Source organism: Rhinopithecus bieti, unplaced genomic scaffold (assembly GCF_001698545.2).
Source record: "Rhinopithecus bieti isolate Rb0 unplaced genomic scaffold, ASM169854v2 scaffold_9, whole genome shotgun sequence".
Classification (NCBI taxonomy): Eukaryota; Metazoa; Chordata; class Mammalia; order Primates; family Cercopithecidae; genus Rhinopithecus; species Rhinopithecus bieti.
Window position 1 is genome coordinate 38,596 of NW_016802955.1, and position 10,638 is coordinate 49,233.

The 10,638-nt window shown below is 41.7% G+C and overlaps 1 protein-coding gene across 2 annotated transcripts in view; it reads left to right on the forward strand.

The window, feature by feature from the left end:
* Positions 1–7,613: 7,613 nt before the first annotated feature.
* The window catches only part of MID1 (midline 1), a 200,952-nt gene continuing 197,927 nt past the window's right edge, over positions 7,614–10,638 (forward strand). For both annotated transcript variants that reach the window (XM_017858647.1, XM_017859982.1), the window contains exon 1: positions 7,614–7,958. The gene's annotated coding sequence lies outside the window, so the exon portion shown is untranslated. The remainder of the gene's footprint in view (positions 7,959–10,638) is intronic.

The following is a 10,638-nucleotide window of genomic DNA, read 5'->3' on the forward strand; positions in this document are numbered from 1 at the left end:
GGGAGAGGATTTTCACCAATCAGAAATAACACAACCATCCTGGCAATCTTTCTGTTCATTTAAGTACCAATCTAAAAGATAAAACATTGACTTTTTATAAGCAAGGAGCGCAAATCCTGTTCAAAGCTTCTTTTGATTAAAATTTTTATTCCCCTCCTTATGTCCACATGCTTATCAATGATCCAGTCTGATTTGCTTGTTTCTAACATACAAAAAAAGAGATGATTCATAAAAGTTAATATTTTTAATCTCTAAGACTAATTTAAATATCAGCTTTGTGCATTAAAATATTAAAGGTTTGAGGGACTAATCTTTCTCACATATAAGAAAAGTGAGATAAAAGAAAAAGGATAAGAAATAAAATGGTTAAATATGAAGGACAGTAAACAGCTATTCCTAGTCATACAAAGACCCACAAAAAATGGATTTAAATCAAGAATGATGCCAATTAGGAATAAGAACAAAAGGTGATTTTTGATTAATGAATTATTAAGGTGTCTCGGATATAGAATATTCATTCCTGGAGATCTAAAAGAATGTCCAAAACAATTTGGATCAGAACCATCTATACGTATTTCTGGTTACATGTGGCAGAACAATCATAAACCTTGAACAAATTAAAGCTGAAATGGTGGAAACAGGAAATGCTAATCAGGTCATATGTGTATGATGTGATCACATTACACTTGGGGTTCAGAATGGGCCATTAGGCATGTAATTTATCTGAAGCTCTATCATGACTCTTTGGTCATCTATGGGCCAGATGATAATAAAACACTGCTAGTTCATAGGAAGTGACTTTAAGGACAAGAAATCGATTTTATAACCAGAGAGTATCTTTTTGTTTATTTTAAACTAATTTTAATTTTATCAAAGTAATACATGTTCCACATACAAATGTATGAAAGACTCTTAATGAAAAACGGTAATCCCTGTCCCATCCCACTCCACCCAAGGGACAATCACTTTCAACTGGCAAATATCTCTTCTGGTATGTATCTCCATATTTCCCATAATATGTCTTTACTGCTCTTTCCTGGTTTATGAATTTTGGACATTATTCTTAACATTCTACATATGATCAAAAAGGAATTAGCCCTCCTCGTCCCAATCCTACATTATTCCAATATAATGGTGTCAGAAATTATGTTCACCTAGTAACACAGATCCCAAAACATTGGCTCAAACAAAATAGCAATTTATTTTTCCATAGAACATGAAGCTTAGGGCTCATTTGGAGGCTCCAAGATGTCATCAGAAATCCAAGATCCTTCTATCTTTTCTGTTATCCAGCTTTACTAGGTGTTCTGTCCTCGTCATGGTTACAGAAAGGCCCTAGTCCCTCAGACATTGCAACCATTCCTGGTGGAGAAATCCAGGAAGGGCAAAGAGCAAACAGTGTGTATTCCCTTTAAATAGCTTTCCCAAAAGCCCTACATAGCACACAGCAGCTTCTATTAAAATTTCACAGGCCTACCAGATATGGTGGTATGAGCTTGTAGTCCCAGCTGCTTGGGAGGCTAAGGCAGGAGGATGGCTTGAGCCCAGGAGTTGGAGGCTGTAGTGCAATATGAGTGTGCCTGTGACTAGCCACTGCACTCCAGCCTGGGCAACACAGTGAGACCTAGTCTCTAAAAATAATAATAATAATAGTTTCATATGATCACTTATACCTGCAAAGGAGGCTGGGAAATATTCTTCAGCTGGGCACATTTTTGCCCCAAGTAAATTGAGGTTCTGTTGAAAAGAAGCAAAGGGAAGATGGATACTGGATTGGCTACCAGTAGTCTCTGCCATAATATCTATATCAGAAATCACTGCCAAGTTAAGGACTGTTCTATAACAATGCTTCATTTTTTTGTGCATTCTTTTGTTTTGCCTGGAGTTAATAATAGTCTCACATATTGCTTATATTTATGTGTACCTGTTTGCCTTCAAATGTTAACTATAGTATCATTTTTCTCTCAGAGTCCTAACTCCAGGAGTCCTCCATCCTCCTGCTACAATTTAGACGGGACCTTTCTAAGATGCTGCACACAACTGCATGATAATTATGTAGTTATCATCCTGGACTTTCCTTACTTCTTTTTATGTTGGTTCCTCTATTTTCTGGGTCCCATTGACTTATCTTTCTTAGTTTAACACTCTCATTTTGCTAAAACACATCTTTGAGTGGTTTCCAAAGAAAGAGTACATGGGATGCAAAAATGTTGAGCCTTGGTATGAAAATAATTGCATTATATTCTGACATTTGATTGATAGTATGATTTGGTAAAGAAGTGTCAGCTAGAAAACATTTAATCTCAAAATTAAGTAAAATAGAGCTCTTAATTTCCAGTGTTGCAGTTGATAAGTACATAATAAATCGGTTAGCAAAATTTTATTATTGATAAAGAAGATGACCTTCTACTAATGGAGACTTTAAAATTATTACTATTATTATTAGTCACAACAACTCAGTAAACATTTATTGACTGACCATATACTCTGTGCTTGTTGTTGCAATGGATATACAAATGTTTGGGCATGGGCCTTGTGGTGGTTTATGTGTTAACTTGGCTAGGTTGTGGTACCCAGTTATTCAACCAAATGTTAATCAAGGTGTTGCCATGAAGGTATATTGAAGATATATGGTTAATATCTACAATCGGTTGACAATAAAGGAGATTATCCTTGATAATGTAGGTGGACCACACCCCATTCGTTAAAGCCTTTACAGCAAAACTGAGGTTTCCCTGAGGAAGGAGAAATTCTGCTTCATGTCTACAAGAGTCTGCACCTGCCAACCTGCCCTATGGATGTCAGACTTGCCAGACCCCACAGTTACATAAGCCTGTTTTATGTTTCTCTGAAGAGCCCTGACTGATATAGGCAATCACTTAAAAAACAATTCAAATAATTTTCCTCTTCAAATTTAATACAAAATTATAGTAAAAAAAATAGATGACAGAAATTGAAGAATTATTCTTGGGAAGTACGATATTATTTTATTTTATTTTATTTTTATTTTTTTGAGACAGAGTCTCGCTCTGTTGCCTGGGCTGGAGTGCAGTGGTGCGATCTCGGCTCAGTGCAAGCTCCGCCTCCCGGGTTTACGCCATTCTGCTGCCTTAGCCTCCGGAGTAGCTGGGACTACAGGCGCCCACCACCACGCCCGGCTAATTTTTTGTATTTTTAGTAGAGACTGGGTTTCACCGTGTTAGCCAGGATGGTCTTGATCTCCTGACCTCGTGATCCGCCCACCTCAGCCTCCCAAAGTGCTGGGATTACAGGCATGAGCCACCGTGCCCGCCTGATATTATTGTATTGAAATGAAGTAGAAAGTTCAATTGGGAGTGGAGATTTTGACCACAGGAGGAGGATATAAGAAGCCCTTGGTAAATTCATGCATATACCATTTTTGGAGGCTGAAGCAGGAGGATCACTTGAGCCCAGGAGTTCAAGACCAGCCTGGGCAACATAGCAAGACCCCCATCTCTCCAAATAGTAAAAAAATTAGCCAGGCATGGTGACACACACCTGTGGTGCCAGCTACTCAGGAGGCTGAGGTGGGAGAATCACTTGAGTCCAGACGGTTGAGGCTGCAGTGAGCCGAGATTATGCCACTGCACTCCAGCCTAGGCAGCAGAGTGAGACCCTGTTTCAAAAAATGTTTTAAAAGTAATAAAGTTAAATGAAATAAAATAAAATATTAAAATTCATGCATAAACCATTTACCAGATTACTCAAGGGCAGATAATGAAGAATCCACTATATTTAATCTTAACACAAACTAGATATTGTTAAAATATTTCAGCTTTGAAAGCATAGAATTATTAAATAGTAAGGTTTAATTAAAATTTAAAATGACATGATTTGCTTTGATTCCTTAATTTTCTAGTGAGGAAACAACAAGCTTAGGGTACATTTCTGACATCATAGATTTTTTCACTTCTTTCCAGTGTTGCTCATCCAACACATTTACACAACAAGCAATAGCGATTGCACTGGGCACACTTACCAATATATGAATTTATTCAGTCTGTGCAATTGTCCCCTAAGAAATCTTGGGCTTAGAATATCAATTGGCTTATCTGAGGTCTATTAGCCGGTTAGTGACCAAGTCAGCACAGAAAACTGATTCCAAGTCTTATTTGGCCCATCCTTGTGGTATACCACATTGTTTCCCTTAACCAACTGAAAGAAACCAATTTAAGGAGTACCTGTACACAGGGAGTACCTGCTTCTCTTTTTGTGACTTTCTATAAGAATTATAGATGAGTTTTTTTTTCTAAGTGGGGACTCATGTTGTTAACTTAAATTGCCTTTACTAATCACCTCAAACACAGCATTCCATAAATTTCCCTCTGTCCCCATAATAAAACAACTGGATTTCTGAAACCTCTGAGGGAGAATAAATATGCTGTTTTCATAGCTCCCAAAGTCTGTGCACTTGTACTGGGCACTCTCCAGGTGGCTGCATAGACAACTTCAGCTTGATTTTCATTGACTTTTGATATGTCCTGACACACATTAAAATAATCTATGTGAAATTGCTGATATTCAGCCATTTTTTACTTACACAAACATTCACTCCATGTTCTTTGATCTACGAGATCACTGAGAGAGGTGGCACAAGTACTGTTAGGTAGGTATCGTCCAAGGGCACCACACCAAAGCCTATCCATTTCTGAGTAGTGCCGCCTGTCCAGGACTATCCACCTAGAACCTATGTTAGGTTTGCTACAAGGTCTGTTAATAACCAAACCCACACATAACTAACAAGATTATCAACTAAGCTGCTTTTTTTGAAGAAGAGTTTTCAAAACTTCCAACATCCCTTCAGCTAACATTAGCAAACATTGTTAATCACAGATTTGGGAACAGAACATCTGTTCATTTGGTAGAGCAAGCTCCTTTACTCACTTCACTTTTCTTTTCTTTCTTTTCTTTTCTTTTATTTTCTTTCTTCTTTCTTTCTTTTCCTTTCTTTCTTTCTTTTTCTCCTTTTTTCAGGGTCTTACTTGTCACCCAGGCTGGAGTGCAGTGGCATAACCTAGGCTCACTGTAGCCTCGACCTCCTGGGTTCAAGTGATCCTCCTATCTTAGCCCCCCAAGTACCTGAGAATACATGCACACACCACCATGCCCAGCTATTTTTTTTTTGTAGAGACACGGTTTCACCATGTTGCCCAGGCTGGTCTCAAATTCCTGAGCTCACGCGATCATCCGCCCTCCTCGGTCTTCACAAGTTCTAGGATTACAGGTGTAGAGCCACCACACTGGGCCTCACTGTTTCTAATAGGTGGATCAAATCCTCACTCAATGAACATCCTCCAAAGGACCATTTATTTCATTCAGAATTTTAAAATTTCCATTTGCTTATTTGTAAATGAAAAGCAGACTTTGTGTATCTCCACCATTCATTTTTTTAAAGGTTTTCTGAATCAAGGAGGCAGCATATTTTATGGCACTGTGTTAGTTCAGGCTGCTATAACAAAATACTGTACCTTAGACTGGGCCATTTATAAACAACAGACAATTATTGCTCATAGTTCTGGAGGCAGGTAAGTCCAAGATCAAGGTACCAGCAGATTTGGTGTCTGGTGAGGGCTGTCTGCTTCATCGGTGGCGCCTTGTTGCTGTGTCCTCACATGCCAGAAGGGGCAAATAGGCTCTCTGAAACCTCTTTTATAAGGGTATTTTGCTTTAAGGGCATAGAAGATGGAAAGGATTAATTTTTCTTGGGGCATTTGGGGAAACCACGAATGAGTGGTGACATTTGAGATTGTCGGATAGTTGGTGAGTGAGTCAAAGGAGAATAAAAATGGAAGTAACATTAAAAGGGCACAGTCCTTGAGAGAGGAAATCCCAGCTCATATTTACCTTTGAGGTGATGAAAGCAGAAGGCAGACGCAGTTGTAGTGTCTACTGAAGGTGGTAAACAGATGTGCCATGGGATTAAACTCCAGCGGTATTTAATGGCAGGAGCCCTGGTAGCTTCCTGTGTCCTGTGGCTGGGGCATACCTAGGGCAGGGATAGACTCAATATTTCTCAAAGTGAATCAGAGTCCTTTGTCAGTGGGATAAAATGCTGATTCTCAGGCTCCTCAGCAAACCTACTGAATCAGATTCTTTTGGTGCAGGGGCCTGGAGATTTGCATTTTTAACAACCTCCCCAGAGGTTTCCTTGCACCCTCAAGTTTGAGAACCACCCTTTCAAAGTGTGATTTCATCACCCAGGAGACATTTGGTAATGTCTGGAGACATTATTGGTCATCACGATTGTGGGGGTGCTACTGGCATCTAGTGTGCTGTATTCAGGGACGCTGCTACACATCTTACAGTGCACAGGACAGCCCTCATGACAGAATTATCCTGCCCAAAATGTCAGTAGTGCTGAGACTGAGAAATCCTGAACTCCATCATATGAAGGGCTCTCAAGGAAAAGTACAAGAAGTGGACTGAAGTCAGTTTGTGTCACTAGGTGGCTCCTTAGGCTACTCAGGCAGGGGGCGAAGGTTATGGGCTTCCAGGCCCAGTTATCGGGCCACTAAATTTTCATAGAACTGGGCAGAGCTCACATGTGTTGAACCCATGCAGATGACACTCCTGAAGTCACCAATTCATTATTTGCTAAGTTTTTTTTCCCCCGATACCAAAACATTTAAAATCTTTATTGAATTATCGTCACAAAATTGCGGTCATTTCTTGGGGGAAAAATATGGAACTGGTTCTACACAAAGTACTCTTTGCTCAACTTGCACTTTCTTGAAATCCAAAAGGTAGGTTTACATTAAAATCATGTTGGCTAAGAGTTGAAAAAAGTTATTGCTTATATGGAGTTAAAAAAGCAAACTTTGGAAATTTTTTTTGAGTCTGAGTTTGTTTCTAAGAATCCAACTACTTCTCCAGCTCTCCTGCAATCCTGCCAAGGTGATGTCCAGCTTGTCCCTGTTCATAAGTTCAACAGATCAACCCTGTAGGGAAGCCAAACCATAGAGAAAGGGGTATGCATTTACTAAGTTTTTTTTGTTTTTTTTTTTTTTTTTCTGAACAAAATGTCATTGTGTATTGTTCTATGACAACAGTGATATTTGAAATTATGCCTCGGGCCGTCAGTAGGTAAAGATTCTTGTTCATTTACTGCATTTCAAAAAATTTGTATGCACGTTCCCATTAAGATTTATTTTTCTTAGATTGAATATACAGTTAATCTATATAGAGATGAGGTAGGTAACAACCTCCCTTCTGGATTGTTCGTTTTAGTTAAGGTGTTACTCATAACAGTTTGGTTTCCTTTCCAGTCTTTTGCAAAAATAGGGCTTCAGTGCAAGATACCCTTTTAAAAATACCCTCGGGTCCTGAGTGTTGAACTTTTCTGGCTGAAATAATTTTGCACTTTCCAAATGTTTTAACGCTGTTAGGGAACTCTTAAAATGCAAGGATTTAAGGCCCTTAGCTAGTTAAGCTTTTAGCAGAAGTAGAGCTGTTAGATAAGAATAGAATTCATCCTTTACTTTTGGAGCTTTGGACTCTGTTTCCAGCTGCTTCCAGTCATTTGAATCCTGAAAGCTCCCCTAATCCTCGCGGAGGCAGCCGTTCTGGCTCCCAGGACCCACCCCCTTACTTCTGATTGGCGAAGCTCCTCCGCGGCCCAAGCCAGCCACCTACGACGTCTCTGAGAACTGATTTGAAATAAGAGCCAGGCGGTCCTCGCTTCCCTGCGACCGACTTTTCATAGGCTGGGGGAGAAAAGGTTGAGAAACTTGACATTGTCTCGGGCGGAGTGCGTGTAGCAACAGATCAAAGAAAAAGAGGACGAAAACGTGCTCTTTGCTGCCCGTAGATTTCGCCGGGTTGCTTTTGTCTTGCGGGCTCCTGTTGGGTTCGGTGTTTCCGCTCTGAAGACTGCGGCGCGGGCTCCGATGCAGCTCGCTCCCTGCCGGATGGGTCATGGGATTCTAAACATGAGGCAGGTAAGCTCAGGCGGCTGCGCTGGCGGCGGAGGGGGCGGGCGCCGCCCGGGACCCCTGCGACCTGTTACTCCGGAGAGCTTGCTTGGTTAGCAGGCGCCTGGCCATAGTCGATGCGTTTGGCGGAAAGACGGGGCTGCATTTTCCTAAGACAACCAAAGAAGCACATTACCTGAGCCACCCCGGTCTGGCCCTCGCCAGCCGCCCCCACTTTTGCTTCTAATTGTGGTTGATGTCAGGCAGTCGTTGTAAAGGGCTTACAAGCAGTTTGTAGAATATATGTAAATCAATTCCAGTTTGCGGTCGCTGAAATGTATCGTGCAGGATGTGTCTCGAGCTTTTAGTGCCTCTACCCTATGCTTTGGGCTAGAATAAAGACAGCTGAATGTCCTGAAAAAGAATTTCACGGGGCCGCTTATCTCATTTTGGTTTCGCATTCTGAGCACTTACTGTGTTTCTGGCGAAGAAGGCGGAACCAGCTTGAAATGAGCACAGGCAGTCCTTCCAGAAAAATGCAAATTTGTTTTTCTGTTCTAGCAGTTTGGAAACTGTATTGCTTCTGGACGTGAGAAGACAGCCCTGAAAACAGCGGAGAAAGGGCTGGGGGATTACTTAAATGAGTCTTTGAAAAGAATTCTAAACCAACAGCCTCTTCCGTGGCTCTGGGGCATGATGATAAAATTCCTTATCAGTCCAGGAAGAGGTTTATAGCTTTGCTGTTAAGCAAGAAAAGGAAAGAAAAAGTTGATGTAGGAAGCCAAGGAGAGGGTGTGATTTACAACTCAATCAAAGTTATGGAAAAATCTTATGTCAATATTTAAATATCAAGAGCAATACTCATATAAGGAGAAAACAAGGCCGGAAAAACATGCCAATAGGCTGGAAGGGCAGGGATTTCAAGAGGAATGCTATTGCTTTTTACCAGCCCTGAATAATCTGAGTGGGAAAGTTAGCATCTGTATCGCAACCGGAAAAGCTCTTCACTTTTCTTCTAAGTGGGTTGGGCGCTCGCCACCCTGCACACTTTGGGGGAAGTGAGCTTTCCATTTAGGAGCGCAGGCGAGGGATTTAGAACTTTCTGTCCCTTTCACACAGCCTTGGGAGATGAAGCAGAGCCCCCTTCGAATGGTCGAATGGTCAGCGCAAACCCTCCGCCTTCTGGCCCCCTCACTTGTTCGCTCAGCAAGCATGCTTGGCAAGTTTCAGGGAGTGCAGAAAAATACTTGCGGAGGAGCAAGTGCCCTCTGCTTGCAACGAATTGCCCTTGCCTTGCTGGGGACTGTGGGGCTGACGCTCGTTTTCTTTAAGTTCTGCAGACTCACAGTCCAACCTCATACTTTTAATGTCTACTAAAGTGGGAGGAGGAAAAGGAAGGAGAAGGTTAATTGGAAAGGATTGAAAAGGAAAAAGAGGAACGCAAAACATTTTTGACATAGGTCCTTAGCTGGAACAAAGAAGTTATTTGATCCTGTGCAGAGCCACCTGTCCTCTCCTCAGTGGTGTCTGAGCTCAATTTCCAGAATCCCTGTTCCCACACAATTCCTCAGGAACCATGGCAGTCTCCGTTCCTTTTGCCCAAGGCTTGCTTCCCCCAGCTTGGGATGGTTTTTCCCATGCCTAGTTTGTTGTGGCATTTACGTGAAGTTGGAAAACAGCCTAGTATTGAAGTTTTAGGGGCACAAGTAGCGAACTCCCTAGTTATTTAATGAATGGACAACTTTTCATCTCACAGCTATGTATGTCTACTAATTTTTTTTGGCCGTTCAGAACTTGGAAAGAGGGTGGGATGGAACAGGGGAGGAGGTGAAGGAGAGAGACAGGATCATTGTTCATCCAAAGAACAAGGACAGTTTCCAGAATCTAGCAAGTTGTTTCACTGCAGTCAGAACAAGAATGTAGGGAGGAATGAGATGGCGGTGTTATTGGCATGGATTAATCCCTACTTTGAGTTTCTCTTGGGGAAACTTGACTGTAGAATCCAGGCAGGGTGAATCGCACCCATCAGCCAATTTGTCATCTCAGCCCGGCAGCTCCAGCTGGATTTACAGTGTTAACTATCAAACAGACCTGTGTATCATCAGCTCAGCAATGAAATTCAGTCTCTTTGCTGATGAGTGATCTGTCCCTAGGGCTGCACAAATGCCATACACTGGTGTGGCAGCCCAGAAGAGACCCCTGCCTGCCATTGATAGCCAGAAATTCTGGGTAGCCAAAAATTGCCAGCAGAATTAGAAAGCTGTTTGCCTAGCTATAAGATTCAGAGGGGTTTGGGCTTCTGCCAGGTTGGCAGAAAAGGAACACACCTGAAGCCACCACTTCAGGTGTAGAAGGATAGTATTCTTTGAGGGTTCCTAAGGCTACGGCTGAGTTAGGCCAAAGAAAAGTGTAAATCTGACTCACCTTGATCAGGAAGTAATTTTAAAATATGTGCCAACCTGTCTCTGCACTCTGATCATAAACGGGAAACTTTTATGTACCTTCCTTGAGAAGGAATTTGCTCTGTTCCCAGGCAAAAGGAAAAGCATGGCCACCTGTTCTAGAAGCCTAGCCAAAACAACAGGTTTGCCTGTGGCATTCCTACAACTGCAAATCCTCCCCACATGGCAATCCACCCATTGTCCCTACACACAAGAAGAACAAATAGTTCATTCTTGACCAGGGGTGTGTGTGTGTGGGGGGGGGG